The sequence below is a fragment of the Rhamphochromis sp. 'chilingali' genome (assembly GCF_963969265.1).
Source record: "Rhamphochromis sp. 'chilingali' genome assembly, chromosome: 3".
NCBI classification, from domain to species: Eukaryota; Metazoa; Chordata; class Actinopteri; order Cichliformes; family Cichlidae; genus Rhamphochromis; species Rhamphochromis sp. 'chilingali'.
This window is the reverse complement of record NC_137931.1, coordinates 11,350,433-11,369,693: the sequence shown is the minus strand read 5'-3', so window position 1 is coordinate 11,369,693 and position 19,261 is coordinate 11,350,433. Positions and strand designations below refer to the sequence as shown.

Genomic DNA, 19,261 nt, shown 5'->3' with positions numbered 1-19,261 from the left:
TCAATAAGACATTCCTAGATCCTAAGTACAACTGACATGAGAGACCAAAGACAGGGGTTTAAGACCCAGATATCCAGTCAGCATCAAACAGTAACACAGCTGGGATTCATGTTTTAACGTACGCGAATATTAAACACCTGACATGATTCTGGCATTCTATATGATGATAATGACACCTGATATATGTCAATTAAATCTGACAAGAAACCTGTACTTATTGATATATTAATCCAATTTCAGACATTGCAGAAGAAATGCTGAATGGTGAATTATCATGCACTCTAATTGCTTAATATCACAGATTAAACATTTTATTGCATGTTTGTGATGTGAATGCACTATGTAGGCATGAATACAGCATTAATTTCCAATGCCAAGGATTAGTCTGATCACACGGCCTTTATCTACACAGCATGGGTGGTAAAGGTTTGCCTGCAGCTCTTTTTCTTCTTCTTTTTTTCTTTCTTTCTCTTTTTTTAATGAATGTGAGTAACCAGACAGCAGGGGGAGGAGCTCAAACATGCTGAATAAGATATCACTTGGCTCAGACTGGATTTGGCCTACCTCATTCACATCAGAATGAGCCTGTCACACTGATCATACTGTACTTCCCACATGTTCTTCTTTCTCTTCTTTGCTGATGGCCATTACCATACCAACACACAAAAAAGCAGAAAGTACTCAGACTGGTCATTCTGTTGATTTTGAAAAAAAGACAGAGTTACATATCCCTGTCTTGATGCATTCTCAATCATCCAGGAAAGTAAATCTTCAACGTTTCGTCACTCATCCAAGTGACTTCTTCAGTCTCAGCTGACTGCAGGTTTCCCCAATCTTATAAACAGTACATTTGCATAATGACTGAAACCAGCCCACTGAAGGAACTAATCAGTGATGAAAATACTTATGAGCCCCTGAAACGAGACCCAGGAAGTGGCTACAGGAAAAGGGTTGTTAGGTTTTGTATTGTTTATTATCATTTATGCTTAGAAATATTTACTTATGTATGCTTAGAGTTTTATAATTAGTTTTAGATTGGTAGAGGTTTGATCCTTAATAGTCTGCAAACTTTGTGTGCATTCCAGAGCACTCTAGGAGCATGAGAGAGGTCGTACCTTGTCTTATTGTTTTACGGTAGGATTAACGTAGCTACGTCTGTTCTAGTCTAAGTGCTTTTTGTTTAGATGAACTGTTGGATTTTCCAGACCAGCAGGTTAAGGGAAGTCGTTTATGGGGTCACACTCTGAGGTGGTAATGGGGGTTGGTAGAGGCCATAAAACTAGAGTGCTGAAGAGGTCTGCAGCTTTGGAGATAGCTGAGACCCATGTTGACAAACAACAAAACCAACTGGTATGTTTGAATGTCTATTCTACATACATTTGGACTCTGGTCCTATGGACAGTGATGGAAACAACTGGAAGAGACATTCATGACGCCCTGCCGAACTAAAACCACTCTGCACAGATGATGAGTGATCACCGCAGAGCTGGGATGTTTTTGAAAATGTTACTTTCTTATTTTAACTATTAAATCAACAATTCATTTGTTTGCTCGTAGGATGCAGTTTGCCATTGGATGAGATCAATGAGGAATGGGATAACTGCTAATACATTTGTCAAACTGTGTACTTTTACAGTAATTTAGGGTGATTTGACATATGCTGTGTATAAAAATGTTTGCATTGAAACTGTAAGACATGAGGTGATCATAAATGGGAACTTTTCTAGCATAAAGGTCAAAAAAGGGGGGAATGTTAGGTTTTGTATTGTTGATTGTCATTTATGCTTAGAAATATTTACTTATGTATGCTTAGAGTTTTATAATTAGTTTTAGATTGGTAGAGGTTTGATCCTTAATAGTCTGCAAACTTTGTGTGCATTAGAGAGCACTCTAGGAGCATGAGAGAGGTTGTACCTTGTCTTATTGTTTTACGGTAGGATTAACGTAGCTACGTCTGTTCTAGTCTAAGTGCTTTTTGTTTAGATGAACTGTTGGATTTTCCAGACCAGCAGGTTAAGGGAAGTCGTTTATGGGGTCACACTCTGACCACACACACACACACCCACACACACACCCACCCACCCACCCACCCACACACACACACACCCACCCACCCACACACACACACACACACACACACACACACACACACAGGCAAGGTACTCTTTGTTTGTATGTAGACATCGTATGTTAATGACCCTATGCATATTCATGTGACCACAATAAAAGGAGTGCTATGGGGAACCTGGCTGAGAGTCTGACGGAGGTCAAGTGGTGGAACGACACTTGACTCCAGGCAGGTCTCCCTCATGCATGAGTAACATGAAGAACTTTGCCTACTTGGTGTTCAATGCTTTTGCTGTGTAATTATATTGTCTTCAATGTTCCAGCGAATAGGTTCAAGCTACAAACCTATCATTAATTGGTCCTTCGAGAGCCGGAGCCCTGGAGTCGACATTCACCGAGGGGAGAAGAGGCACGCTGAAAGACTGACGTCAGCCAGGAAGTTCCTGTAGTAAAGTCCCGAGACGTGAGAATTTGTCATCGGGCCTGTGGATTAGCTGTCTGTTTTCTCTCCTTGATGAATGGCGATCGGCGGGATCCGAGGCTATACTACACGCTAAGCAACACCGAGTAAGTTTAGAGTCCAACTCTATAACTGTACGTCTTCGCCGCTCAGTGGGGCGTTGTCCGTGGCCGCTCAGTGGGGCTAAAATTCGCCGTCTTAGTGGGGCGATGTACAAAGCCGCTCAGTGGGGTTTTTTTGTACAGAAGCATTAAGTCGCAGAGTTGCGCAGTTCGAACTTTTTTGGTTTGCCGTCTTAGTGGGGAGAAATGTAGACCGCTTTGTGGGGTCCGCCACTTTGTGGGGAATTGAGAAGTTCCGCGGGGTCCAGATTGTGCTGGACAATAGGCCTATTTTGTGTTGTTGTTGTTGTTGTGTTTGAGTGTGTTTGTGTGAGTGGGTGCGGAGCAGAACACGTGGTCTGTGACACCGGCTGTTGTTGTTATCATGGGTTCCTAAGCAACCAAGAGTGAGTCAGAGGGTGACAGACGTTTATGCTGGACTTTGCTCCTGGCAGCGCAAAGTATTTAAATAAAAGTGAGCGACGGCTCCTTAGCTGCGCGGGTTCACGCGAGCACGGTCGCGCGGGTTTCACGCGGACCTGAGCCGTGCGGTTAATCACAGGCTTATAAATGGAAGAGATTCAAATGTTAGAAGTTTTCAGAAAACACACCAGCCTTGAAGAGCGTGTGGAGAAGGCCAGTCCACATCAGCAGCACTTAAGATATGCTCTGGTGAATGGCTTTCCCCCACCCCTTGCTGACACAAAATGTTTATTCTTTAGCTTGCCCTGTTCGACAACAGCCTGTGCTCCAGACCATAGATTTAATTGGGGTGGATAGTTGTTAAAAGTAATCTGCATTGAGCTTAGGGTTGCTCAAATTCAGTACAATGACATATGAGGTGAAGTGATATAGGCAAATATTTAAACTAATGAAGTGCATAGAGGCACTTGACCTGTGTGAAAGACTGTCGTCTTATTATGAGCCATTGTTGAGCTATAGAGCACACCTGTGAAAACAACTAATATGCTGAACCTTGTATGAAACATCTAAAAGTACATGATGGAGAAGCTGAATTGAATATGAAAGTGCAGGTCTTTGCCACTGTGGGCAAAGCACGCAACCACTGTGTGAGGTTGCGTTGCGGTCTCTTCTGAGCTGATGAGCAAGCTACACATTATCAGATCGAGAGCTGTCTGAGAACTCCTCAAAGAGAGGGAAACAGAACTATGATAACTGTGATAACTGGAGTGTGCAGCGTTTCCGTGAGCAGTTTTCCTGCATCTTGACTCATGTGTGTAGAGTGTTCATAGCATCAGCATCATGTTTTTGTTTATTTGTTTTGTTGGTTTGAAAATAATTAAATAAACTTGTGATCATGCCTATGGATCACCATGGCACATATCACCAGCCATATGATTTATTTATGCAGATGAAAAAGTGAGTGTGAATGTGTCTGATGTCACAGTGTCTTTGTGCGCTGTCTAAAAGTAATTGCCTTTGATTGTGAGAGTGGTGATTCTGCAGGTCACCAGCTATTGTAAAGAAAAAAAAAAGCAACAAAAGAGTGAAAAAGAGACAAAATTTACATTGTAGATGAAAATTAATCATAGGAAAAAGGTTTTGTGTTGATCAGCCAAGAACAACTACAATCTCATTTTCTGCTTTTAAGAAAGGACTGTTCACAAAAACACAGAGAGATGTGTGTTGATTAAGCAGTGATGATAATAATGAACATGTCTTAGTTTGTCACTTTCAGGTGAAAAGCAGACCTGAATCAATTTTCCACATGCAGCGGTCGGAAGAAAGTTATAGTTTAACATCATTGGAAAAATGCAGGCCAAGTTTCTGGCTAACTTATTTACAGCACCATGTGTCTCTCAACCTCACAAGCGAGCTCTCATTCCTCCCTGAAGACAAGGAATGCAGCTCCAAAGAGCAATAACATGGCAGAAAAAGAGACAGCAGCAAAGTCCTGAGCAAGAGTCCCAGCAAGCAGCAGCAATGTGGACAAACAGCATCAGAGAAGAAGAGCAAACCCATCATCCTGCCTGATCGGATGAATGGCACTGTGTTTCCAATAAGCTGCAACTTCACTGTGCATGTGAAGAAAACGTTTGAGGAGAACTGAGGAGATTGTTGAAGTTTGACATTTGCCACCTTTGGAGTAAAATGGCAAGAAGAGACAGAGAAACACAGGACGGAGCTGAAGGAGAACTGCTGGCTGTTGGACTGTTGAAGTGGGAGAGGACAACAGAGTGAGAGGAGTGGTGAGATCACATAGGAATTTTGTTATTTAATGTGGGAAATCAAAATTTGGGTTAGCAAACCTGGGGAAAAGAAAACTGACTGCTTAAGTTGGAAAATTGAGAAGGAGTCTGAAACACTGCAAAAAAGAAACATATACAAAATCACACACACAAGCAGAACATGCATTAACCCTACTAACACTTCCAAACACAAGAGAGCTCATGAAAATTAGACAACATCTTAAGCATGTGAGTCTGTCCAATCTTGTCCAAGTCACCTCGTGTGATGCAAAGACCAGTGGACTCATAGCACATTAGTTAAGAAATGATCAAATAATAGCAGAGAAGTGTGTAGGAAAGGCAGCTTTAAGAACATGCCCTGCTGGAGATGCAGCTCCACAGACATTGATTAAACCTGCCTAATAACACAAACACACATGCAATGAAGATCAGCTTGTTATCTCTCATCAGTGTTAAAATAGTGTCAATTTAACAGACACTTGTTATCAAATACTAAATTTATCCAATGCAAAAAACTGACTCTCTAGGTTGCAGGACAACAGTTTAATTTTTGTGGGAAAAAAGATTCTGGTTTGACCAACCAGTGATCAGACAATAAATTTAGTTGTTGATATAGTAAATTGGGAGATGCTTGCTGCTTGATTGATGCAGCACAAGTGATTTACTGTATGAGGGAAATTCTATTTTTGTGCTAACATTTTGAACATGCATTTCTGTTGTCCTGTCATCTTAGTGGGTTAATAGCTGATATGCAAATTAGTTGATTGTTCTTTGATTAATGAAAGGTAACTGAATTCTATCACGAGTGAATGGGATGTGTTGGAGTTTGTTGTGTGTTGAGTGGAGACTGTAAAACACTGAGTTTCCTGTTTTGATGTGCGAGTGAATCCTGTACCTAGATACACAACTCTGAATACGTCAGAACAAACTTCTTTTGTGAAGTGCATGACAGCATGTCTCATGTTTTATGATGAAGGGAAATAGGAAAACTGAATAAAATCTGTGGCCTAAATGAGTGAAGAGCACAGACCTGGGGATTAAACTCATAGCTAATAAAACATATTAGGCTTATGTTGTGTGTTGTGCAGCTGATGGTTGGTTTGGAGTGAATCTAGCTGATGATTTTTCTTTTGTTGTGAAGTTGAGCCTGCCAATTAGTATGATGGTATGATAAACCATGCTAATGGTATGATTTACCCTCCTGAGATGAGGAGCTTGTGTCATGACTTAACAAGGGCTTTTATTTTGATACTTTCACAGTGCACTGAAAGTTTTGTTCAATAATTTCGTTTGAGCAGATCTGCACGATTAGAACAGAAAGCGCTGTATGACACGTCGTCGAGAAAATTGTTACAAGTGAGTTTCTCCACATTAAAATGGGCTCTGGAGAAAGCCACTTATTTGGGACAATTAGAAAGTAAGTTCCTGTCCAAAAAGGATTCAGCGATTTAATCCGAGCTAAAGTTCTTCTTTTTCTTTTTGAAATGATGTCATTTTGCTGAGAGTGGAAACGTAATGTGACAATCGATTCCCCTATCAGCAAAGAAAGAATGAATGTATGAATGAATGAGTGAAAAAAAAAAACCTGATTGGTAAAAGCTGACAAAAGCTGACAAGACTTTACTGATGTAACACGACTGTGCGAAGTTAACCCCCACCTGACAAAGGTGCAGATAAATTTATGTGTGTTTCCTTTTACAGGAGCAGAAAGATGACAGCAACATTCGAGGTTGCGTGATGATTTAACCTTTTAAGTGCCACTTTCTGTGTCTGTGCATTTACCAGGGGTGTTATTCACTACCTTGTGTTGCTCACAGAGGAAACTGTGAGAAAGTGTGTATACATCTGTGCAGCGCTAACATTTGCATTTTCTTTTCTACAGCATTACAGTTCTTCATGTGAATTGATGATGTGATTTATACCAGGACAACTGGTTGATGTTTTTTCCTACTACAGGATTTCTGGGTTTATGTGTGAAGAAACTGTGTTTATAGGTTATGAGTGGTGATGCTGTTGCACTGTGTTGATGGGGAAATGTGAAGGTTACTTTGGCAATGTGAAAAACATATGAGGAATTTCCTGTGTTGAAAACTAGTGTCACTTCTTTCCACAGCTATGGATGGCTAACTTTATGGTCTTTTTATGGCACCTCTGGAACCTGTCGACCTGCGTCTGACCACCGTCTGACCACGGTCAACGTGTATTGCTAATGTTTGTTTTTCTAAGAGTGCATGTAGAGGATTCAGCAGAAGCGGACAAGTGACATGAGAAAAACAAATGAGAGATGCAGTGTTTATGGAATAGTTTAATATGGTGCTCATTAGCTGGCCACTTTTGAGCCCATAGTAATATATGAGTGGAGTGACTTTGCTTAAGGGAAGTCACCGATTACATTAATGTTGACTGAGTACATGGGATGATCCATGTCTGAGGCAAATTATGGTAATAGTTGTACTTTACTAATTTGAGAAAACCTGCACATGACACTTGTCTTGCTGATGTTGAATGCTTATTACTCTTATGATACAATTGTTTACAAGTGCGAAGTTTGATTTTACTTCCAGATCTTGTTTTCCAGGCCATGATGGTGTGTATGCAGGCTCCTGGCAGAGCCAGGTGTTAAGCAAACTTAATATGCAAAACACGCTAACATCTTTTATTGCAGGGTTACGGCGCTACTCCGGAGGAGACACCCTGATGTTGCCTGGGACAGGATCTAGCTAACCTTTTTCTTTAAGACAGGAATCCAGGTTTGGTGAGTTGACTCATTGGAGCACACACACACACACACACACACACACACACACACACACACACACAGGCAAGGTACTCTTTGTTTGTATGTAGACGTCGTATGTTAATGACCCTATGCATATTCATGTGACCACAATAAAAGGAGTGCTATGGGGAACCTGGCTGAGAGTCTGACGGAGGTCAAGTGGTGGAACGACACTTGACTCCAGGCAGGTCTCCCTCATGCATGAGTAACATGAAGAACTTTGCCTACTTGGTGTTCAATGCTTTTGTTGTGTAATTATATTGTGTTCAACGTTCCAGCAAATAGGTTCAAGCTACAAACCTACCAACTGTCTGAAGCAGTTAGAACAAGACAAGGCTATTGACCGGACCTCATATCACAGGCTGTACCCAGTGGAGTCTACACCAAGTCTGTATGGTTTACCAAAAATACATAAACAGGGTGCACCTTTAAAACTGATTGTCTGCATGATCAACTCTGTCACCTATAACATCTCCAAGTTTCTGGCTTCGATCCTCAACCTGCTGGTGGGCAGCTCTGAACACCACATCCAGAACACCCTGGAGAAGGTGAGAGATGTCATTATGGAGGCAGATGAAACCATGGTCTCGTACGACGTTACATCTCTCTTCACTTGCATCCCAGTCACGGAAGCGTTGGAGGTAGTCCGTAAGAGATTACAGGATGACACAAACCTCAGCAACAGGACCACTCTCAGCATTGACCAAGTGTGTTTGCTTTTGGAACTGTGTCTTCATTCCACCTACTTCATATACAAGGGTCAGTTCTACAGGCAGAAACATGGGTGTGCCATGGGCTCCCCAGTCTCACCCATCGTGGCCAATTTGTACATGGAAGAAGTGGAAAAGAGGGCTTTGCTATCGTACCCTGGAACACCACCAAGCCATTGGTTCAGATATGTGGATGACACCTGGGTGAAAATCAAATCTCAGGACGTATCACAATTCACGGATCACATTAACTCAGTGAATCGACACATCAAATTCACCAGGGAGGATATGAAAAGTGGCAGGTTAGCCTTCTTAGACTGTGAGATTTCCATCGGTAATGGGGGACATCTAAAGACTGACGTGTACCATAAACCTACACATACGGATCAGTATTTAAGGTTTGACTCTCATCATCCACTGGAGTACAAAATGGGTGTCATTAGGACGCTACAACACAGAGCGAACACCATCCCCACTGACACAGCGGCCAGGGAGGCAGAAGAACAGCACATCAAAAAGGCCCTGAGTAAATCAGGGCCTTTTACCAACATGTCACTCCAATCAGACCAGGAGTGACATGTTTAGCCGCATGTTCTCCTTAAATTGCTGGCTGTCTGAGTGGTGTCCCAGAAACGATGTGGGCTTCATAGATAATTGGCAAACGTTCTGGAGGAAACCTGGTTTTGTTAGGAGAAACGGCATCCATCCCACTTTGGATGGAGCAGCTCTCATTTCTAGAAATATGGACAAATTTATTAAACCCCCCCAAAATATGACTATCCAGAGTTGGGACCAGGAAGCAGAGTTGCAGTCTTACACGCCTCTCTGCAGCTTCTCTCCTCCTGCTACCCCCCCAAAAACCCATCTCCACAGAGACTGTGTCAGCTCCCAAAAAGACAAAAAACAAACTAAAAACCAGCAATAAACAACTTAAACATAAACAATCATAAATAAAGAACAATACAGTATCCATATCTGAACCAAAGAGTAAAACAGTGAAATGTGGATTATTAAATATTAGGTCTCTCGCCTCCAAGTCTCTGTTAGTACATGACTTAATAATTGATCAACAAATCGATTTACTCTGCCTTACAGAAACCTGGTTGCACCAGGATGATTATGTTAGTTTAAATGAATCAACACCCCCGAGTCATTCTAACTACCAGAAATCTCGAAGCACAGGCCGAGGGGGCAGTGTGGCAGCAATTTTTCACACCAGCCTATTAATTAACGAAAGACCAAGACAGACTTTTAATTCATTTGAAAGCCTGATGCTTAACATTGTCCACCCCAGCTGTAAAACTCAGAAACCAGTCTTACTAGCTATCATCTATCGTCCACCTGGGCCTTACACAGAGTTTCTGTCTGATTTCTCAGACTTTTTATGTGATTTAGTTCTCAGCTCAGATGAAATAATTATTGTGGGTGATTTTAACATCCATGTAGATGCTAAAAATGACAGCCTCAACATGGCATTTAATCTGTTATTAGACTCAATTGGCTTCTCTCAAAATGTAAAAGAACCCACCCACCACTTTAATCACACTCTAGATCTTGTGTTAACATATGGCATAAAAACTGAACATTTAACAGTGTTTCCTGAAAACCCTCTCCTGTCTGATCATTTCCTGATAACATTTACATTTACAATAATTGATTACACAGCAGTGGAGAGTAGACTTTATCAAAGTAGATGTCTTTCTGAAAGCACTGTAACTAAGTTTAAGAATATAATCCACCCACTGTTATCATCTTCAATGCCCTATACCAACATAGAGCAGAGCAGCTATCTGAATGCTACTCCAACAGAGGTCGATTATCTTGTTAATAATTTTACCTCCTCACTACGTACGACTCTGGATACTGTAGCTCCTGTGAAAACTAAGGCCTCAAATCAGAAGTACCTGACTCCGTGGTATAATCCTCAAACACGTAGCCTAAAGCAGATGACTCATAAGCTGGAGAGGAAATGGCGTGTCACAAATTTAGAGGATCATCATTTAGCCTGGAGAAATAGTTTGCTGCTTTATAACAAAGCCCTCTGCAAAGCCAGAACATCTTACTATTCGTCACTGATTGAAGAAAATAAGAACAACCCCAGGTTTCTCTTCAGCACTGTAGCCAGGCTGACAAAAAGTCAGAGCTCTTTTGAGCCAACCATCCCTTTAACGTTAACTAGTAATGACTTCATGAACTTCTTCACAAATAAAATTTTTATCATTAGAGAAAAAAATACCAATAATCATCCCACAGATGCAATATTATCTACAGCTACTCTTAGTACCATTGATGTCAAGTTAGACTCTTTTTCTCCAATTAATCTTTCTGAGTTAACTTCAATAATTACTTCCTCCAAACCATCAACGTGTCTTTTAGACCCCATTCCTACAAAACTGCTCAAAGAAGTCCTGCCATTAATTAATTCTTCGATCTTAAATATGATCAACTTATCTCTAATAATCGGCTATGTACCACAGGCCTTCAAGCTGGCTGTAGTTAAACCTTTACTCAAAAAGCCATCTCTAGACCCAGCAGTCTTAGCTAATTATAGGCCAATCTCCAACCTTCCTTTCATATCAAAAATCCTTGAAAGAGTAGTTGTCAAACAGCTAACACATCATCTGCAGAGGAATGGCTTATTAGAAGAGTTTCAGTCAGGTTTCAGAGCTCATCACAGCACAGAAACAGCTTTAGTGAAGGTTACAAATGATCTTCTTATGGCCTCTGACAGTGGACTCATCTCTCTGCTTGTCCTGCTAGACTTTAGTGCAGCATTCGATACTGTTGACCATAATATCCTATCAGAGCGATTAGAGCATGCTGTAGGTATTACGGGTACTGCGCTGCAGTGGTTTGTATCATATCTATCTAATAGACTCCAATTTGTGCATGTAAATGGAGAGTCCTCTTCACACACTGAGGTTAATTATGGTGTTCCACAGGGTTTGATGCTAGGACCAATTCTGTTTACACTATACATGCTTCTCCTAGGCAGCATCATTAGAAGACATAGCATAAATTTTCACTGCTATTCAGATGACACCCAGCTTTATCTATGAAGCCAGATAACACACACCAATTAGTTAAACTGCAGGGATGTCTTAAACACATAAAGACCTGGATTGCCGCTAACTTTCTGCTTCTTAATTCAGATAAAACTGAGGTTATTATACTCGGCCCTGAAAATCTTAGAAATATGGTATCTAACCAGATGCTTACTCTGGATGGCATTACCTTGGCCTCCAGTAACGCTGTGAGGAACCTTGGAGTCATTTTTGACCAGGATATGTCCTTCAACGCACATATTAAACAAATATGTAAGACTGCTTTCTTCCATTTTCACAACATCTCTAAAGTTAGAAATATCCTGTCTCAGAGTGACGCTGAAAAACTAGTTCATGCATTTATTACTTCTAGGCTGGACTACTGCAATTCATTATTATCAGGATGTCCAAAAAACTCACTGAAAAGCCTTCAGCTAATCCAAAATGCTGCAGCAAGAGTACTGACAGGGACTAGAAATAGAGAGCATATTTTTCCTGTTTTGGCTTCCCTTCATTGGCTCCCTGTTAAATCCAGAATTGAATTCAAAATCCTACTCCTCACATACAAGGCCTTAAATAACCAGGCCCCATCTTATCTTAATGACCTTGTAGTACCATATCACCCTATTAGAGCACTTCGCTCTCACACTGCAGGCCTACTTGTTGTTCCTAGAGTATTTAAAAGTAGAATGGGAGGGAGAGCCTTCAGTTTTCAGGCCCCTCTTCTGTGGAACCAGCTTCCTGTTTGGTTTCGGGAGACAGACACTATCTCTACTTTCAAGATTAGGCTTAAAACTTTCCTTTTTGCTAAAACATATAGTTAGGGCTGGACCAGGTGACCCTGAATCCTCCCTTAGTTATGCTGCAATAGACGTAGGCTGCCAGGGATTCCCATGATGCATTGAGTTTTTCCTTTCCAGTCACCTTTCTCACTCACTATGTGTTAATAGACCTCTCTGCATTGAATCATATCCGTTATTAATCTCTGTCTCTCTTCCACAGCATGTCTTTATCCTGTCTTCCTTCTCTCACCCCAACCGGTCGCAGCAGATGGCCGCCCCTCCCTGAGCCTGGTTCTGCCGGCTTCTTCCTGTTAAAAGGGAGTTTTTCCTTCCCACTGTCGCCTTGCTTGCTCATAGGGGGTCATATGATTGTTGGGTTTTTCTCTGTATCTATGAAGTGCCTTGAGGCGACTTTTGTTGTGATTTGGCGCTATATAAATAAATTGAATTGAATTGAATTAAATGTGGTTATCCCAGCTCGACTTTTGTCAAAGCTGGAAAGGCAACTAAAAAAAGCTCCAGCCAATCCAGGAGAGAAAGACAACCGCTGCCCAAGCAAAAACCTGTAGTCATCCCATATGTGTCAGGAGTATCGGAGCAGTTGAGACTCATTTTTTCTAAACACCGGGTCTCTGTGGCTTTTAAACCCTAAAACACGCTGCGCCAAAAACTGGTCCACCCCAAGAATCGGGTCCCCCAACACAAACAGAGTAACATAGTGTACGCTGTTAAGTGCCAGGAGGATTGCCAGGATTTATACATCGGGGAAACCAAACAACCTCTGGCGAAGCGGATGGCACAACACAGAAGAGCTACCTCGTCAGGCCAGGACTCTGCAGTCTATTTACACCTACAGGCCAGCGGACACTCTTTCAGTGATGAGGATGTACACATCTTGGACAGGGAGGAACACTGATTTGAGCTCGGAGTCAAGGAGGCCATTTATGTGAAAAGGGAAAGACCATCTCTGAATTGAGGAGGGGGCCTAAGGGTACATCTTTCGCCATCTTACAATGCTGTGATTGCAGCCATTCCCCAACTCTCTGTGAATGGTACTCAGTGGTCTTTGATCAGTGGGTTTTGGTCAGTGGTTGTTGATCAATGGTCATGAGAATTTGCATAATTAAGATTAAGGAACTGACCTCCCAGCCCATTGTTCCTTCAGTGGGCTGGTTTCAGTCATTATGCAAATGTGCTGTTTATAAGATTGGGGAAACCTGCAGTCAGCTGAGACTGAAGAAGTCACTTGAATGAGTGACGAAACATTTCTCCCACAAAACGCTATGTCCAGATGAACAGAATCAACTTTTGGAGATACATCTCCCTGTACATATGTACAAGGATATGTGATTCTTTCTATGTATCAAATATTCGTAGCTCTGTAGATTTGATACATATCCTTGTACATTTTGCTTATGTATATAGGACCACATTGTATCCTCCTTTTATATTTTATTTTCCCTTGCTGTAAGAGCTCTGTAGCACCAAAATAGTTTTATTCTATTCTATTCTAACCAATAACGCTTTAAGTATGTACTGTGTTTGGATGGCCAAAGTGATTAACTTAAATGGGTTGATGAATGTAGTTTTTCTCATTAGTCTTCAAAGTGATATTGAGGAGCTATTCAAATCTGAAAAAAAAAGATCTTCTGAAAAAGATCCAACTCCAGTTGGCAGACTTATGAGCCCTGCATTATAAGTACACTGATAAATATCATTAAGACTGTCCTTTAGCTTCTAGTCCCAAGGTTTTAATAGACTACATGAATGTCACTGTTCGTATGACCATTAGTTGTATTTGTTGAATCTTAATGCTTGTGTAGTTGTGCCGAATTGTATGCCCTTGTGGGAGTTATATGGTACATTTAAGTTACTGTGTCTTTGGCAGACAGCAAGATATAGGCTATAGGCTAGTTAACCTTAGCAGAGCTTCCCGTCACTCATTAACTTAGCTGAAACTCCCCACATGGATTTGGGCAACCAAATAGAGTGTTGCTGCTGCTGAGCCACATCTTGGTCCTCCACCAGCCAAAACAACGTGATCAATTTCTGTGTGGAAGCTTTTTACAGTCAGTGCAGATGAAACCAAAGTAATATGTAATGTCTGCAAAAGTCAAATCAGCAGAGGCAGAAATATCAAACATCTGTCAACAACTGCTATGCATAATCACATGAACTTAAAGCATCCTCTCTTGGTACTGTCTGCTAACCCCCCACCAGCACCGATTCATCATCACAGCCATGTTCTGCTCCTGCAAGTCAGTTTTGCTGTCTCTTCAGTGTCCTCCAACAAGGACGGCTGGTGGTGGGGTTCATACTGTTCACAATAGTACTTTATCAGTTGTTGATTTAACCATGGATGAGTCAATGGAGTTTCTGTTATTTTCTTTTCAATGAGGTTCCTTGTTACATATTCATTGCTGGATTTATGCAAAAACATCAACTAATATTGCATATCGATAATTATTATAATGGATATAATTAAAGAATACTTACACTATAGCATTAATTAATTTTAAATTTTACTCGAATACAAATGTTTTTCCCCCCTCAACAAATACAAATACAAATACAGATACAAATACCGGCTGTTTTACACATCTCTAGTACGCCATTTCATTTTGCTTCCTCTTGGTTTTCCTAGTTCTGCTCCATTTCGTGCTCACCCCTAAAAACAAATCAGGAGCTACAGGCAGGGATTTATTTGGAGTGACAGGAAAATCTTGGAAAGGGCAGTCTGGGTGAGTGACAGCAACTCAAGCTACACCTAACTGAATTTTATGTATGATATAATATGTGCTGCCATGATGTTTGCGATTTAGGCACTGTCCTAACATCCCACAGAAACACCCACATCATTTCAAGGATTGGGGAGTGACAATAATACTTTTCTCCCAAGGCAATGTGGCAGTAAACCCTACCCTCAAGGTCACACATGTTTCACAAACATTTTTTTGCATGCCATCACACCGCAAAACGAAAGACACCAAAATGTGCCAGCGGGGCCTTTTGTATTTGCAACCCGTACATGTCACTGTCTCTACAGTAAGCCCCCGTTTTTATTTTTTTTTTTTTTTGGGGGGGGAGGGCTTTCTCTGCCTTTTCTATTTTCTTTAATTTGTACGTTCTCATCTCATTTGCCCTCTGTCCTGCCTGTGAACCAGAAATCCATTTTGGTTTGCTATGTCAAAGGATATCTCGTTTCCTAAAATACATCTGGAGAACAGAAGAAAGGAAGGCCATGCAGAGGATCTTCTATCAATGCTGCACAGCAGGAACAGCTAATAATGCATAAAAGGTGTCACACTGCTGGAATACAGAAGTCATGGATACACTCTGCCTATATATAGGGAGTGCAGAATTATTAGGCAAGTTGTATTTTTGAGGAATAATTTTATTATTGAACAACAACCATGTTCTCAATGAACCCAAAAAACTCATTAATATCAAAGCTGAATGTTTTTGGAAGTAGTTTTTAGTTTGTTTTTAGTTTTAGCTACTTTAGGAGGATATCTGTGTGTGCAGGTGACTAATACTGTGCATAATTATTAGGCAACTTAACAAAAAACAAATATATACCCATTTCAATTATTTATTTTTACCAGTGACACCAATATAACATCTCCACATTCACAAATATACATTTCTGACATTCAAAAACAAAACAAAAACAAATCAGCGACCAATATAGCCACCTTTCTTTGCAAGGACACTCAAAAGCCTGCCATCCATGGATTCTGTCAGTGTTTTGATCTGTTCACCATCAACATTGCGTGCAGCAGCAACCACAGCCTCCCAGACACTGTTCAGAGAGGTGTACTGTTTTCCATCCATCCATCCATTCGCTTCCGCTTATCCTTTTCAGGGTCGCGGGGGGCGCTGGAGCCTATCCCAGCTGTCATAGGGCGAAAGGCGGGGTACACCCTGGACAGGTCGCCAGTCTGTCGCAGGGCTAACACACAGGGACAGACAACCATTCACACTCACATTCACTCGCACATTCACACCTAGTGACAATTTGGATTAATCAATTAACCTATCCCCACAAGCTGCATGTCTTTGGACGGTGGGAGGAAGCCGGAGTACCCAGAGAGAACCCACGCAAACACGGGGAGAACATGCAAACTCCACACAGAAAGACCCCGGCCTGATGGTGGAATTGAACTCAGGACCTTCTTGCTGTGCGGCAACAGTGCTAACCACCGTGCCACCGTGCTGCCCTGTACTGTTTTCCCTCCTTGTAAATCTCACATTTGATGATGGACCACAGGTTCTCAATGGGGTCCAGATCAGGTGAACAAGGTGGCCATGTCATTAGTTTTTCTTCTTTTATACCCTTTCTTGCCAGCCACGCTGTGGAGTACTTGGACGCGTGTGATGGAGCATTGTCCTGCATGAAAATCATGTTTTTCTTGAAGGATGCAGACTTCTTCCTGTACCACTGCTTGAAGAAGGTGTCTTCCAGAAACTGGCAGTAGGACTGGGAGTTGAGCTTGACTCCATCCTCAACCCGAAAAGGCCCCACAAGCTCATCTTTGATGATACCAGCCCAAACCAGTACTCCACCTCCACCTTGCTGGCGTCTGAGTCGGACTGGAGCTCTCTGCCCTTTACCAATCCAGCCACGGGCCCATCCATCTGGCCCATCAAGACTCACTCTCATTTCATCAGTCCATAAAACCTTAGAAAAATCAGTCTTGAGATATTTCTTGGCCCAGTCTTGACGTTTCAGCTTGTGTGCCTTGTTCAGTGATGGTCGTCTTTCAGCCTTTCTTACCTTGGCCATGTCTCTGAGTATTGCACACCTTGTGCTTTTGGGCACTCCAGTGATGTTGCAGCTCTGAAATATGGCCAAACTGGTGGCAAGTGGCATCTTGGCAGCTGCACGCTTGACTTTTCTCAGTTCATGGGCAGTTATTTTGTGCCTTGGTTTTTCCACACGCTTCTTGCAACCCTGTTGACTATTTTGAATGAAACGCTTGATTGTTCGATGATCACGCTTCAGAAGCTTTGCAATTTTGAGACTGCTGCATCCCTCTGCAAGATATCTCACTGTTTTTGACTTTTCTGAGCCTGTCAAGTCCTTCTTTTGACCCATTTTGCCAAAGGAAAGGACGTTGCCTAATAATTATGCACACCTGATATAGGGTGTTAATGTCATTAGACCACACCCCTTCTCATTACAGAGATGCACATCACCTAATATGCTTAATTGGTAGTAGGCTTTCGAGCCTATACAGCTTGGAGTAAGACAACATGCATGAAGAGGATGATGTGGACAAAATACTCATTTGCCTAATAATTCTGCACTCCCTGTACTTCCCAGCTTCTTCAAGAAGCCAGTTTGAGACAATCTGAGCCTATCCTGCAGGAAGTAGCCATCAGAAGACAGGTACTGTGTGGTCAAAAAGGAATACACATGGTCAGAAACAATACCCACGAAGTCCATGCATTGTATTCAGAGATGCTCTTCTGCATACCATGGTTATAGCAAGTGGTTATTTGAGTTGTTGTTGCCTTCTTATCAGCCCAAAGCTTCTGTAACCTCTAGTTTATATATATATATATATATATATATATATATATATATTAGGGGTGCAACGATACACAAAATTCACGGTTTGGTTCGATACTTTGGTGTCACGGTTTGATATTTTTTCAATACAAAAAAATGTTTATGCGTTTTTAATTTGTCATTTATTAAAATTATAAATATATATTTTAACTCAAAAGTACAGTTTTTAAATTTAATGTTGCTAAAACAACAAAGTAATAAACAAATAAATCTATCTGATCGAGAAATCACTCATCTTTGGAAAAGAGTTTATTACAGAGAAATGTCTCTTTCCAAAATAAAAGCTATACTATAGCTTCTTCTGGGCTATATTCTCAGAAGCATATTAAACATATCAGGTGCCCATAAGGAGAATCATGTGCTAAAGGCTGTCTAAATGACTCGGGTAAAGTTTGTAGCATGCGTACTTGTTGTTTTTGTCTGCTTCCACTTGTCTTTGCACTAGGATGATGTCGCCGTAAATGTGCAGTCATATTCGTTGTGTTCCCACTAGTGCTGTCAGCGTTAATCTGAAATGACGTTAACGCCACAACACGGCAAATCTCCGTTAACGAGCTACCACGGATCGCCCTGTGCGTGGGGCTGGACAGCGTCAACACGTTAACGAGCAAACTGCGCTAACGCAGTAGTTCCCACCCATGTAATTGAGCATAGCGTGGCACATCCGGCATACTGTTTTACTTTTGTCCATGACGCGCTTACCTTCAAGGTCATACTTTACATGAAGACCAAAATAGTTCCAAACGCCACATCTGAATGAGGGTGGGGGAGGTTCAATTTGCCATGTTGCAATGAGCTTAGCTTCTGTCTTGCTAGCTTGTGCTGCGCTCAGTAGTGTGTTGAGAGCTCAGTGGATCTGCGCTCGACAGTGCAGCCTAGGTGGAGTAGTCGAACGCAGATCCACTGAGCTCTCAACACAGACAGCATCGTCAGAAGAAAAGTTGATAAACTAAATTAAAAATTTTGTATTGTTCGATACATATGCGTACCGAACCGAAAGCACTGTATCGAACGGTTCAATATCGATACGAGTATCGTTGCACACCTAATATATATATGTGTGTGTGTGTGTGTGTGTGTGTGTTCGTGCGCGTTTCATTTTTCCAGATAAGTGAGGGCTCTGTGTGCTGCCAAGGCCATGGGGTTGCCTGTAATTCTTTTTCTTCTGTAGGCAAATTGAAGAGAGTCCAGCAAGTCATGGAGGGAGGATCAGATGTGCCTTCTGACCAGCTGCTCAAGGCACTTCATGGTGACTAATGTTAGTGCAATAGTGTAGTAATCATTTAGACATGAGACCACCGATTTCTTGGGGGTGGGAATGATGGTGGACGCCTTGAAGGATGTGGGGACCATTGACTGCTTCAGGGAGAGGTTGAAGATGTTCAGGAACATCTGGATGCAGATGTACCAAAGTCATGTTTAAATGACATTCACAGTACATTGCTAAATATTTCCTGCTGTTTTTTTCAACTTTTCACTTCCTTCAATTTCATACGCTCACCGAACTGGTCGAAGGGACTTAGACCCAAAGAC

General features: G+C 41.6%; 1 long non-coding RNA gene across 1 annotated transcript; it reads left to right on the top strand.

The window, feature by feature from the left end:
* Positions 1-2,399: 2,399 nt before the first annotated feature.
* Positions 2,400-18,557, top strand: LOC308393388. The gene is made up of 3 exons (XR_013970970.1): positions 2,400-2,634; positions 7,504-7,593; positions 14,798-18,557. It is a non-coding gene; the product is annotated as an uncharacterized lncRNA (long non-coding RNA).
* The last annotated feature ends 704 nt before the right edge of the window (positions 18,558-19,261 follow it).